This window comes from Geotrypetes seraphini, chromosome 19 (assembly GCF_902459505.1).
Source record: "Geotrypetes seraphini chromosome 19, aGeoSer1.1, whole genome shotgun sequence".
NCBI classification, from domain to species: domain Eukaryota; kingdom Metazoa; phylum Chordata; class Amphibia; order Gymnophiona; family Dermophiidae; genus Geotrypetes; species Geotrypetes seraphini.
The window spans coordinates 36,316,063-36,329,949 of record NC_047102.1 but is presented as its reverse complement, the minus strand read 5'-3'; the positions used below and the strand labels follow the sequence as shown (position 1 = coordinate 36,329,949).

Genomic DNA, 13,887 nt, shown 5'->3' with positions numbered 1-13,887 from the left:
TGAGCTGCCCCTGGGGTGGGGTAGGTCGCATGGCTGAAGGTTTGCCTAGCACACTGGATACTCTTGGCCCTGCAGGTCATCCACCCCAGAGATTGCTCCATGTGTTTCTAAAGTATTGATATGATTTCTTTCCCTATCTCCATTCCACTGAAACTTGGATATAACAATTGGGAGTCTTGGACTCCCAAGTAGCTCTGGCACATAATCCATCGCAGTCATAATATGTCGTAATAAATCTATTCCACAGCAAATTAATTGCCTCCTCACCCATATACTAAAAAGCCAAATGACAGAGACTGGCAAAAAAAAACAACAACCCCATGCCGAATTTCATTTGAATGGAAGACCAAATTATTTTATTATTAGCATGATCTTGAAAAACAAATATTTAAGTTATGTACTGGGAGCCTTATACTCTGTTGACCCTGGAGAGATCTATGCATTGTAAACAGCCAGACGGGGCGTTCAAAGTGTTAAGCCTGTCTCTATGAAGTAACAGGTTCTGTAATCCCTGGATACACATATTCATGCTTACTTTCAATTCCTTCAACACAAATTTAGCTTTGCTTATTCAGGGAGGCCCGTGTGTAAAGCAGTTTTGAGACGCCACACTGACATACCCATTGCCTTGTGAAATTCAGGCTTTTCAGCAGTTGGGGCAAAGAATCTCATGTTTTGATTCAGACCCCCCTCCCCCACTCCCCCACTTTTAGTAAAGCCACGGCAGAGATCTCTACTACGGCCCGGAGCACTGCTCCAATGCTCATAAAATTCCTATGAGTGTTGGAGCAGTGTCAGAGCATTTAGCGCCCTGGGGCGTGGCAGAAACTTTATTGCAGCTTAGTAAAAGGGTGGGAAGTGGAGGGAGAGAAAGAGTTAATTGGTTTGATGGCGCTGTAAGCAGGCTTTACCCCATCAAGTCAATGAACTACAGATGCTTTTATGATTAGTATTTTTAAGCACCTGCAGTTGAGCTGGAAAGAAGCATTTTTCATTTGGCGGCGGCCTCCAGGCTATCTTTCCTTGGGTGCCCTAATTCTCTAGTAAGATCAGGATTTCATTTGATCTGAATGTGGTCGGCTGGTGGTTTTCTTTCTCTGTTCTCCTTATCTGGGAGCTCGTTACACTGGCTTTCTCTGGCAGGAGAAACAGGTCGGTGCATATCCACAGGCGGAAAATCTCCCTATGCAGGAGGGTGGGGCAGTGAGATCAGAATGGGTACAGGAAGGAAAGGGAGGGACAAAACAGCTCTATGTGTGTACGGTACACCAACCGTGCAAAAACCATCTCTGACTGAAGGCACATCCAGAATGTCTCACTTTCAAGGCCCCCTTGACTTTCTAAGAGCCCCCCCCCCCCCCATAGATACAGAATGAAAAGAAGCTGTAATGCCTTAAGCCTTGGATCAGCCATTTCTATAGAAATCTGTCTGATTGCCAAAAAAAACACCTTGTTCATTCGCCGATGTCTTCTGCTCCCTTAGTTTAATCTGAGCTTCACCTTTCTTTCCTGATGCTGCAACTGAAAACTGATTTTCGGGGATTAAACATTTTAACTATATCTGTATTTTTTTTTCAATTATATTTTCTGCAACAAATATGGTCCTGTTTTTCACTGGATGATATGCCAAAAATTGCTCATGCTGTAGGATACAGCTTTTGCAAAATAGAACAGCAAGAGTACTTCATAAATCCAAATTTGATAAGGAAATACCATTGTTGGGATCTTTGCACTGGCTCTTGGTGGCAGGTAGAATTCAGTCCAAACTTTTGATTTTAAAATCTTGTACCGTTGCACTCCTACATATACAAGGGGCCACTGAAAAGTTGTCAGTCCAACCAACAAAGTTGGGGCCGTGTCCATCAAAGGCTATCCACTCAGTTCTGCGATTTTCCGCTTTTTTCGTTCCGTATTTTAATGACAGAACCTTTCTTTCCTGGAAAATCATTGGACTAAGGGCCTCTTCTATCAAACTGCTCCCAAACGTTCAGAGTTCCTATAAGCGTTGCGAGCAGCGCGGGCCATTCAGTGCGGCTCTCTGCGCTAAAAACTGCTAGCGTACTTTGATATTAGAGGCTAAAAGTGTATAACGCTCGATGGAGACTGCCCCAACTTTGTTGGCTGGGCTGAGAACTTTTCAGCGGCCCCTCGTATGTCACGAGGATGGCTTTGTCCACTTGAATCTTCAACCCTTAGACTTAATTCCTCTCATAAAAAGTTGTGTAGTTTTGCAGCTGTGATATTATGGAACTTATTTTCAACAAGATTATTTTAAAAGACTTTGTAAACAACTGAAGTCTTGTCTTTTTAAAAAAAAGTATTTGCATAGATTTAGAATAGGTTTTTATGCCCTCCTTTACAAAGCCACGCTAGCGTTCATAGTGCCAGCCGCGGCGGTAACAACTCCGATGCTTTTAGGAATTCTATGAGCGTCGGAGCTGTTACCGCAGTGGCCAGCGCTAAAAACACTAGCGCGGCTTTGTAAAGGAGGGGTTAGTTAGGTTTATTTATGTCTACAAATATATTATTATTACATTACATTAGGGATTTCTATTCCGCCATTACCTTGCAGTTCAAGGCGGATTACAAAAGAATTATCCAAGATGTATTACAACAAGAACTTACAAAAAAAAAAAAAAAAATTGGTCATTTTCAAAAAGAGTGAGAAATGGGTAAGGTTATTTGTTTGGGGTAGTTGGCTTTAGTGAGAGGTGGAGTTTGAGACTTGCGGTATTATTTCTTTTTTCAGAGTTTTCTTGAAGAGTATGATCTTTATTTCTTTTCTAAAAGTCTTGTAGTCGAGGGATGCCGTCAGTAGATTGGCGATTTGGTTGTCTAGTTTGGCTGCTTGAGTGGCCAGGAGGCCATTGTATAGTTTTTTCCATTTGACCTCCTTAATTGGGGGGTATGAGAATGGGGTGTGTTTTCCTATGTCTGGTTGCGGTGTTGTGGATGAGGCGGTTATTCAGTTTGGACTGTCTCCGTATAAAGTCTTAAATAGTAGGCAGTAGAATTTAAATTGTATTCTTACTCTATTATCTGTTTTTGACAATTAATTGTCTTGTAAACCAAAAATATATGTTCCTTTATGTTCCATTTGCTCTGTCACTGGTTCAAGAAAATGGACTCAGTTCTGAAGCCGGATCTCCATTTGCATAGTAGCAGCAGAGACCATTGGTGGTATTTTCAGTTTTGATATGAATTTGATGCTCACATGAGCATTCCTGATGATCTTCCTTTTTACTAGATAATTGTCAAAGGAACTGTGCAATTACCCAGTCTGGAATTTGACTTCCTTTGCTAAAAGCATGTGCACTGTTTCACAGTATACATATTTCTAATGATAGCCAAGAGGAATGGGCTGGGTGGAGATGGGGGAAGTAAAGTACACACAGACGACTTCCCTTTGAACTCCTTTTCTTAGGCAATTTTAATATGTGTGCTCTCCGTCTGCTGTTAAACAGAGGCAAAGTCCTCAGGTAGTCCCTGCTCCTATCACATTTTCAAAGAAAATCTCATTCTCCATTGGGAGTTTCAGGTACCTACAGTGGCATAGTAAAGGGAGCATCCCGGGCGCCCTCTCAGTGGGGGTGCCGGCACTTCCCCCCCCCTTCCCCCCGGCCACTGTTGTTTCAGTTTACCCCTGAGGAAGCCATTTGGGGGGGGGGGCAAAACCAGGATCCTAGTTGGGTTTTTGGGTGTGCACGGCAGCGCCATAGCAAATATATGGACATTGGAGAAAGTTTGAATGATCTCAGACAGCACCGGATTACCTTTGGAGAAGAAGGTCTTTTGAACTTTAGAAGTGCACTTTATTCTCTTCTCCTGTAAAAATTGTTTTCACTAAGTGCAATGATTGGATATGGTGTTGTCATGTCTCCAAATAAGAACTCACAATACAAACTGGTAGTAATATATAGTGCTGGAACCTTCTTAATTCATAAGGCTCAACAAACGTCAACAAGGACTCAGAGGTAGAAAAAGTACTCCTACTTCTATCTCTGAGTTCTTGTTGACGTTTGTTGGTTGGATGGTAGGAGATATGTAAAATTGATTTTATTTTCCCTGCAGTTCCCCTTGACCCTGAAGACATTTTCAGTTGAAACAGGCATGTCGGGAGAGGTGGTGTAGATGATAATCTACTATGAGCTAAGTAGTTATTTCACTTTAAAAAGTTTTAAAGAAAAGTTACAAAAGGTATAAAAGAATGAATACAAATAAAATGGATAAGTTTCAATAAATATTGGACTGATGGAGACCTGAGTAGCTGGAACTATGAAATGCCTGGTTACGTTCTGAAGGTCCATACAAAATTCTCCTATAAAAGTAGCTGCTATTTGGATAATGGTGTACTTTGAGCCTTATGAATTAAGAAGGTTCCAGCACTCTATATTAGTCCCATTTTCTATTGTGAGATGTATTGAGTACTAATTTTGGCATATAGATTTGAGCTGTTCCGAATAAGAACTAGCACAAAGAGCTATGGTATAGCCATGCTCTGAGCACTATACACTATGGGGCTCATAATCGAAACAGAAATACATCTAAAAAGCAGCCTAAATCGGCACTTGGACAATCAGTAAGACAAGTTATCCAAGTGCCGATAATCGAACCGAGTTTTAGAGGTATCTAAAAACGACTTAGGCCTTTTCAGTGCTGCTGTACGCCCAGAACAAAAAAGGGGCATTTTAGGAGGAGTGGTGAGGGTGGGATGTGGGCCAACCTAGACTTAGTCATACTACAAGTATAACCAAAAGTTTAACGAGGCTGCTCAGACGGAACTTATACGTAGCAACTTAGGCGACTGAAAACCAGGTCTAAGTAATGTAATGTAATGTAATGTAATTTATTTCTTATATACCGCTACATCCGTTAGGTTCTAAGCGGTTTACAGAAAATATACATTAAGATTAGAAATAGGAAAGGTACTTGAAAAATTCCCTTACTGTCCCGAAGGCTCACAATCTAACTAAGTGCCCAGAAGGTATCCAAAATGACCAGATAATCACTGCAAACACAAAGTACATTCCCCCACACACTCCCCCAGTGACCACTGACCCCTCCCACCGCCATAAAAATTGTAATAAAAACTTTACATATCATCCTCCAAAATATCAGCACCTGGCATAGGAAAGCCTAGTAGAGCAGAACAGAGGTGGCTTAAGTAGTCTGGGGCTATTAGGGTTGTAGACATGTGGGTCTAGTAGGTTTTTTTTTGGGGGGGGGGTTGGAGGCTCACCATGACCTATAAGGGAGTTGTGGTGAGATGTGTATATGGCACCCTTTTTGTGAAGTTTGCAGCTGTGCCCTGTAAGGTGCCCCACTTTTCTGTTGCCATGTCTGGGTGTCCAGTCCATCACTTTGCTAGCCCCTCCCACGTCCAAAAGGTCTTGTTCTAGGCGTTTTTGACTTGGATGAATTTTTGGACCAGAATGAGGTATAAAGAAAGATGACTTAGTGGTCTGGCCAACCAAACGGCTGGACGTATACTTAGACGATTTTCGAAAAAGAAAACTATTTTTTTGTCGTATTTTTCGGGAATGGATTCTAGACACTGCCAGTAACTTAGGCCCAAAACGGACTTACATATTTCTTTTGATTATGCCCCTCCACATATAATTCACGTATGCAGGAGGTTATGTGGATAATACAAGAGATGTTTGATTAAATGAATTAAAAAGAATTGTTGCTCTGGGATTTGTGAAATGTATTGTTAATGAACCCGGGATTATAGGATATAATCTCTTTTATATGCAGAAATGTACACTAGCATTTACACCAGGTATCAGGAGGCTTTTTTTTTGACTGTTCAGACTCAGTTCAATAATAAAGGACTTTTCCCTTTTCTAAAAATCCCTAGCATCTTGTTGCTTTTTTGGCTGCACATTGGGTCGAAGGTTTCAGAGTATTGTCTACAATGACACCCATGTCTTTTTCTTGGGCACTGACTCCCCCAAGATAGACCCTAGCATCTGATAACTATGATTTGGATTCTTCTTCCCAAAGTGCATCTCTTTTCATTTCTCCACATGAAATTTTATCTGCCATTTCGACGCCCAAGGGTAGATTCTGTAAAGCGCGTCTAAAGTTAGGCGCCATTTAGAAACCTCTACCGCAGCTTTGTACAAGCCAGAATTAGTTTTGAAAATCAACACTTGGACGTTTTGGCGATTAAAACGTCTAAGTGTTGGTTTATGCTGTTTTTCGGACGGCTGCGTTTTTTGAAAATGAGCCCCAAAGGGTTTAGATAACACACGTTCATTTTTAATTTTACATAAGATTTTGGATTGAATAAATAAGAAAATTTGGGTAGGAATATCCATTCGAAATAGTGACATTTTAATTTTTTCAAATAATAAATGACAGTTCAGACTCAGTTCAATAATAAATGTTCAGAAGTCCATTTTTTTTTTCCGAAAGGTAGGAAATGGCATGGCTTTTGTCTCTGAGCCACTGCATAATATGGGTGGTAATTAAGCCACAGCTTCAAGGTTGCAAGGGCACAAGACAATTCAGCCTAATGAAGTATCAATCGACTGCAGTGTGTCGGGAGCAGCGTGGGCCGTTCAGCGCGGCTCCCTGCGCTAGAAACTGCTATCGCAGTTTCGTAATAGAGGGGGATTAGTTAAGCTAATTCCTAATTTGCTTCTGTGACTATTTTAGATTGGTATTAATTTATATTGTATTTTATTGATGCTTATTTGATTCATTTTATATTGATTTAAAAGTAAATAAAGATATTTAAGAGGTCATTTTAGAAGGCCTGTGTGGTTTTCACGTGCAAAACTGGTGTTTATATGTGTGATATGTAAATAACTATTTTAGAAAACTGCTATTTATTCTTGTAGATTTGCAGCTTGCGGGGACATGTTGTGGGTTCTGGGCAGTTCTAAAATATACGCCTGTATTTCTAATTTTGCAATACATTTAGACCTGCTCTGAAGCAAGCCTGTCACCTAACCGCTCCTTTGGCTCTGATCTGGGGTTGGCTTGAGTGACTGAGCACACAATTGTGCTCTCTGCTGTTTACACCACCTCAGAAAATAAGAAAAAGGAATGTTCTACTCAGCACTTTAACTGACTCTTCCAGAAAGTCCACATTTGCAAAATCTGACACAAATTTAGAATATAAAGTACACTTCCCCCTCCCCATTCGTGGTTTCGGCAATCGCAATTTCACATATTTGCAATTTTGGGGGGAGGGGGAAAAAAGAAAAAAAACAAACCCTATCGTTAAGTCTTCCCCCCGGCATCCCGGCCTTACCTGGTGGTTTAGCGGGCTTTCGGGGCAGGAGCGATCTTCCTACGCTCCTGCCCCGGGCAGATCGCCATTAGGAAATAGCTGTAGGGAGTTCCCGTCATAGTCTCGAGAGTTACGTTTTTAAAGCTGTTCGTATGTAACTCAGAACCTGTAGATTTTCAGATTCTGCTCCCAGCTGAACAAAGGGCCAGCTGTCCCTAGTCCAGTGTTCCCTCTAAGGTACAGCACGCACAACCACACACTGTTCTTAATGTGGCCGTGCGTCATTCCTGAATCTGTTACAGGAGACGTATAAGAGTCTATGCCACTGGAAAAACTGCTCCTTGAAATCAAATAAAGCCGTGAGACGGCAGCTACTGTTACTCCCATCTCCCCTCTTCTATTAAACTGCGCTAGCAGTTTTTAGCACAGAAAGCCTCACTGAATGGCCTGCGCGGCTCCCCACGCTAGAAACTGCTAGCACAGTTTAATAGAAGAGGCACTAGGTCTCATTGCATAAAACTGAAGAGTCATTTTTTGTGTTGGCAAATGGCCCGGAGAAGCAGTTATTACCTTTCCAGGTCTCATTTTTCTTCCCTGTCCTTCTAGGTGGGTATGGATATTCAAATACTGCTGTTTGACTGGAGCAGTTATTTGCTGCTTTTATGTTCAGAAAGATTTTATTAAGGACAGCACACAAAGCATTTTCTTCCCAACTCCCCTTTCCCAGCAACAATAAACCGAACAAGAGAGCCGCAACTCCAGCAGTAACCAAACCCCTCTAGAAACCCCCCTCGCGCAAAAATAGAGAAAGCGGCAGAGTATAAGGAGAAACAATTCCAACCCCCTCCCCCCTACATTTAAAGGGAGACCACAAACGTAGTCCCCCCAAAAAGAGCAACAAAGCAGGGAACCTAAATAATATACCGTAGACACTTAAATGGAAAGGAGCAATAATAATGAACCTCCACACCCCTCAATATCCCCAATAACTCACTAAAACAAAAAGGAAAAGGAAAGAAAGAGCAAGAAATGAAGAGAAAAAAGAAGAACCCCCCCCCAAAAAAAAAAACCCCAGCAGTGGATGAGACTCACAATGGGTCACCAAACATCAGCAAATCGTGAACGGCTGGATAAGTTGCGGCTATACTCACTCGAGGAACGCAGAGAGAGGGGAGACATGATCGAGACGTTCAAATATCTCACGGGCCGTATCGAGGTGGAAGAAGATATCTTCTTTTTCAAAGGTCCCACGGCTACAAGAGGGCATCCGTGGAAAATCAGGGGAGGGAAGCTGCACGGTGACACCAGGAAGTACTTTTTCACCGAGAGAGTGGTTGATCGCTGGAATAGTCTTCCACTTCAGGTGATCGAGGCCAGCAGCGTGCCTGATTTTAAGACAAAATGGGATCGTCACGTGGGATCTCTTCACAGAGAAAGGTAGGGGAGGGTCATTAAGGTGGGCAGACTAGATGGGCCGTGGCTCTTATCTGCCGTCTATTTCTATGTTTCTATCCTTACAACCCATTCAAAACATCACTGCGAGCTTTATGACTAAGAGAGGATATGTAAGGCCTCCAAATTTGAAGAAAGTAATTCTTCCGCTTTGGAGTAGCTCCTGCCATCCGTCGTTCAAGTAGCAACAAATCATGCCCAAAAAGAGGGTAGAGTCTCCCCCACCCAAACTGCTAATATTTCATTCTTGCCCAGTATAGCAACCTTCCTCATAAAGAAACAGGCACCTCTCTGAGGAAAACAAAAGGCTTCATATTTATCTAGTAAGAAACCAGCCATGGACAGAGGAATAGGACTGTGCAAAAGATGTGACACGTAATTCACAATTTTTCTCCAAAAATCCCTTATTTTAGGGCAAGACCGAAAAGCATGAATAAAAGAGTGGATATGCTGAGAACATTTTTGGCAATCCGGTGATTCACTATATCCAGATTTATGCAGCTGATCCTGGGTAAAATACGCGCAATGGAGCACACGAAACTGACATTCTCGCAGATCAGCGCCGACCAATATGCCTGGAATACACCGAATCAGGGTGCCCAAGTTTAAGGAGAGCTCAGGAACTTGTACATCCTGGCTCCATTTACGACGCAACAAAGCTCTATCATCTGGGGCAACCAGCAAATGTAAACACCTGTGAAGGTCCGATGTGGTAAATCCATTTTCCAGAAACTGATCCACCAATTCCTCAAACTTCGCCTCAATGGGAAAAACAAGATCAACCCAATTCAAAGAGCCTACATAATGCTGCAATTGTTTGTAAGCAAGAAAGTCCCCCAGTTGCAAGTTGAATGTGCCCCAGAGCTCCCCCCCCCAAGACTTCAAAGTCCCATCCTCCCAAAGAACATGAGGCAGCAAATTCGCCCCCCGCTCTGCAAGTTTGCAAAAAGTGACAGTCTCTGACCCAGGCGAGAATTGTATTTCCAACCAACAGCAATATACAAGAGGAACGACAATTACCCTGCCATAACCGCAACAATTCCATCCAAGTTATCCAAAGCAAATGCAGAAGTAAACTAGCTTTAGCAGACTGGGGGAGCAGCGAAGACGGAACATGCAATAAAGAAAGCAAGCTATAAGGTGACCACAGCTCTAATTCAAAAGACTTCGGGGTATAATCATGTCTATCAGAAAACCATTCACTCAGAACACCATTCACTCAGAACATGCAGTAAGCATGCCAAATTATAGAGACGAAGATTAGGGATGCTCATACCCCCCTGTGACCAATTCCCCAACAAAAATTTGAATGCTACTTTTGGCTTACGATGATTCCAACAATATTTAGAAAACAGAGAAGCAAATTTGCACAAATCCCGTTTCAACGGCCAAAAAGGAAGCAACTAAAAGTATAAAGCCATCTCGGGAACAACGTCATGGCAAAAAGATGTATACACCCATGAACTGATAGTGGTAGGGCGGTCTAGCAAGATAAATAGTCTTCCGTAGAGCGCAGTAAAGCGTCTATATTAGTTCTGTATAAAGTAGATATGGACGAGGTCAATTGAATGCCCAAATAACAAAAAGAGGTGGGAATCAAATGAAGAGGGAAAGGCCCCACCCAATATATTCAATCTTGGGGCAAAGGAGCTAAGGCCAACGATTTATCCAAATTCAGAGAAGTCTCCATACTCACGGATGCTGTCCATGAGAACTGGGAACGAAACAGAGGGGTCCCCAATATAGACCAGGAGATCATCCACAAACGCCAATATGAGAAATTTGTGTCCCCCGATCCGTATCCCTTTAATCTCTGGGTTAGATTATTTGCTGCTTTTAAAGGTTGTGTAGACTTGAGTGCTTGGTGTCCTCTTTCCTATCAAACAATGGCATTCCTTTTTAATTGTTTGTTTTTTATTCTGTATACCTCTTGGAATTGCTTGTCAGCATGGGTGGTATAGTTAGTCTTAAATAAACATAAACATTACACATCTTAATGGTAGCTCATGTTGATAACTTCCCTCCTTAATTAAAGAAAAAATAAATGTCTCTAGAAATTGAAATCACTACTAAATGTAATAAAAGTGACTCAAGTAAAAGACAATCAAGCCATTGTGACATCGCAGATAAGATTGACTCTTAGGCATTGGTGGAATGAGGCATTATGACATCACAATACCAACTCCTCCCACTAAGTGGGAGAAAGATATTAATGTGGACTATGATGTTATTTTTACCACAAATTTGTGCTATTTTTGCACAGGTCCCAGGGGGCTAACAGTATAATAACACATCTTAATGGTGGCCGACACTGATAACTACACCCCTAAAACATTTTAAATATTGACTCCATGGTATGAAGGTAAAAGCCAAAGTTATTTGTTTCCTCTTTGTCATGGTTTGTACATCCTGGGAGGCGCTAAGTCCTGGCAACCTCACAGTCATTTGGGTTTTCAGGCTATTAAGCATGAAAGACATTTTGATACATATATTAGCATAGCTAATATGTTACGTATGTTTTGTTAATCAGTTTTCTATTCCGCCTTTATCGGATTGCATTACCTGAGGTTGGGTCAGTTACCCAGGGAGTTTGACACGGACTTTCAATAGGGTTGCTAGGACGGGTAGATCAGTATAACAATTAATGCAATTAGGTCATAGTTACAAATACATAGGTACAAGTTCACGTAGGTCCAAGTTTCCAAGTTTATTTCGCATTTGATATACAGCCTTGGCAAATGCATCTGTGTGGTTTACAATCCAAACATTTTAAAACAGCATGAAAAATGAAATTACATCATGACAATTAAGAGAAAGACCAGAGAAGAGCATTAAAATATCATTTAAAACTGAATTTAAATTCTATTTTAATTAAAAAAGTCATTTTTTGTGCTTCTGATTCCTCAGCGAAAACCACAGCGTTCTATGATGACATTAGTTGAGAGCTTTTAAGCAAAGGCGTCTGAGAATAAGAATGATTTCAAGAGGGATTTGGATCGTTCAAGATTAGTTTCTGATCGGATGTGATCAGGAAGGGAGTTCCACAATTGCAGACCATTAACCGTAAAAATACGTTCAATCTAAACTAAAGTAAAACTTGGATTTGTAGACCAGGTCATCACCAATAGGAGCTCGACACGGTTAACAATAAGTATAGTACAGAGAGAAAAGCAGGTCATCTTTGGCTCATCATTATGTCCCAGGAGTTACACTATAGGGACCCTTTTATTAAATCGTGGCAAAATCTGGTCTTAGTGGGACTTTCCTAGTGTGCTATTTTTCATGTGCTATTATTGAGACCATTTTAAATATATATATATATATATATATACATACAGTAAAACCTTGGATTGCAAGTAACTTTGTTTGCAAGTGTTTTGCAAGACAAGCAAAACATTTTATTAAATTTTAACTTGCATTTACCTCCACTCAATAGAATCTATTATTTGCCAAAGAAGAAAATTGAAGGTATTAACACAGGAGCAGAGGAACGTTTGACAACAGATGCTCTTAATGTCACTGATTTATTAAAAACTTACTGTTTCCGAATCTACAGAGAGAGCCACGTTGTTCATATCTTTTGTCTTCGAACAAGATATGAATGCAATTATGAGATTGTATTTCCGAAATCCTCAACAAATGTTTCTGGGAAAGAACAACGCAAGAGCGTAGAAAATTATTCTTAGCAATGAGAGTAGAGACTTTGACCCTTGGAGCGACATTCTTATTAGCAAATCCATGCAAATGTTTGATTAAATATCAAGGAGTTAAATATGTCTACTATGTAACAGAACAGTTACGTGCTTTCCTAGATATAAAAAGTCTAGCTACTCAGAATGTTTAAGAGCAGGAAGAAAAAAGTGGGGGGTTAATGATTGTTAAGCCTTTCATAGAATTAGTTATTTCCTATTTTTGTTATCTCCTCAATATATTCATTTCTCCTCCCTCCTGTGAGTTAGTGGTCTAAGAAAGAAGGATTATTCTCCTTGAAGCACTAAATGTGAGTTTGTTTAATTTTTTTTTTTATCTTCTGTTTTTCTTGTGCAAGAGGTATATTCTTGTGATTAATGTACAAAAATTTAATAAATATTAAAAGTTAAAAAAAAAAAAAATTTAACTTGATATACAAGCAAGGTCTTGCAATACAAGTATATATAGTATTTTGTATTAAAGTTTTGGGCGGGAAGGGGATCAGTCATACGGCACTGACCATGGGAGGGTGGAGCCCTCTTTCTGCACTCCAGATATGTAACATTGGTAGAGAAGGTTTGTAACCCCCCTCTCTCCCCTATCTCAGGCCTTGTTCACATCATTAAGTTCCTAATCTTGACTGAATGTGGTTTAGAATTTTTAAAAATCCCTCACCACAGCCCTTCTGTTTTCAGCAGACCCAGAAACGTGTGATAAGACTGGGTGTACACCAGCCCCTGCAACTCTTTTCTTGATTAGAGATTTCCCAAGGACAGAGGCAGAGAGAGAAAAAGCAGCCAGCAAATTCCCTCCTACACTAAATGGCATTTGCTGCTCTGCTTTGTTTGCCCATAGTGTGTGTAACTGTCCAAAGTCCGCTTCCCCTACTGTATGTAGCTCCTTATACTCAACCAGGGCAGACAGCAGCAGAACTGCTTCACCATTCACTTTAGCATGATGGGAAATGAAGGTTGCACCCTTTCTGTATAATCAAGCTGCAGAGGAGACCTGAAGCTATTCCAGAGCTGCAGAAAAGCATGGAGAGCATATGTGTGTATTTGTGTGCATGTGTGTTTGTATCTCTGTGTATGTTGGGTAGGGTTGCCAGATTTTCCAATCAGAAAATCTAGACCCCCTTAGACCCGCCCCCAGGCCCGCCCATTCCTGCTCCACCCTCCGCTAACTGCTCTTGTCAGGCAGGAAGGAAGTCCACGCATGCGCAGACGCCATGCGCACACATATCATCGCTTGGCATCCGACCCGACGCGATATGAGGAGGCTTTTCAAAACCTGGACAAAGTGCAAATGGAGATTAAAGGGCTCATTTTCAAAATAAAAAAAATATCCAAAAAGTGGCATAAAGTGCCAGATGGAAGTTTTTCTCACCAAACCGCCTGAAACAATATTTTCAAATCCTATATTTTAGATCAGTGTGTTGCAAACGTTTTGAAGCTGTGGCACACTAAATGCGGGGCCAGGGCTAGAGGGCATCCTGAAATGCA

At 41.2% G+C, this 13,887-nt stretch overlaps 1 protein-coding gene and 1 long non-coding RNA gene across 4 annotated transcripts in view; one reads left to right on the top strand and one right to left on the bottom strand.

Annotated features, from left to right (window-relative positions):
- Positions 1 to 13,887, bottom strand: part of LOC117352380 — a 255,037-nt gene that overhangs the window by 166,194 nt on the left and 74,956 nt on the right. The gene's annotated exons all lie outside the window — the stretch shown is intronic.
- The window catches only part of PKP3 (plakophilin 3), a 91,038-nt gene that overhangs the window by 21,392 nt on the left and 55,759 nt on the right, over positions 1 to 13,887 (top strand). The window lies entirely within an intron of this gene.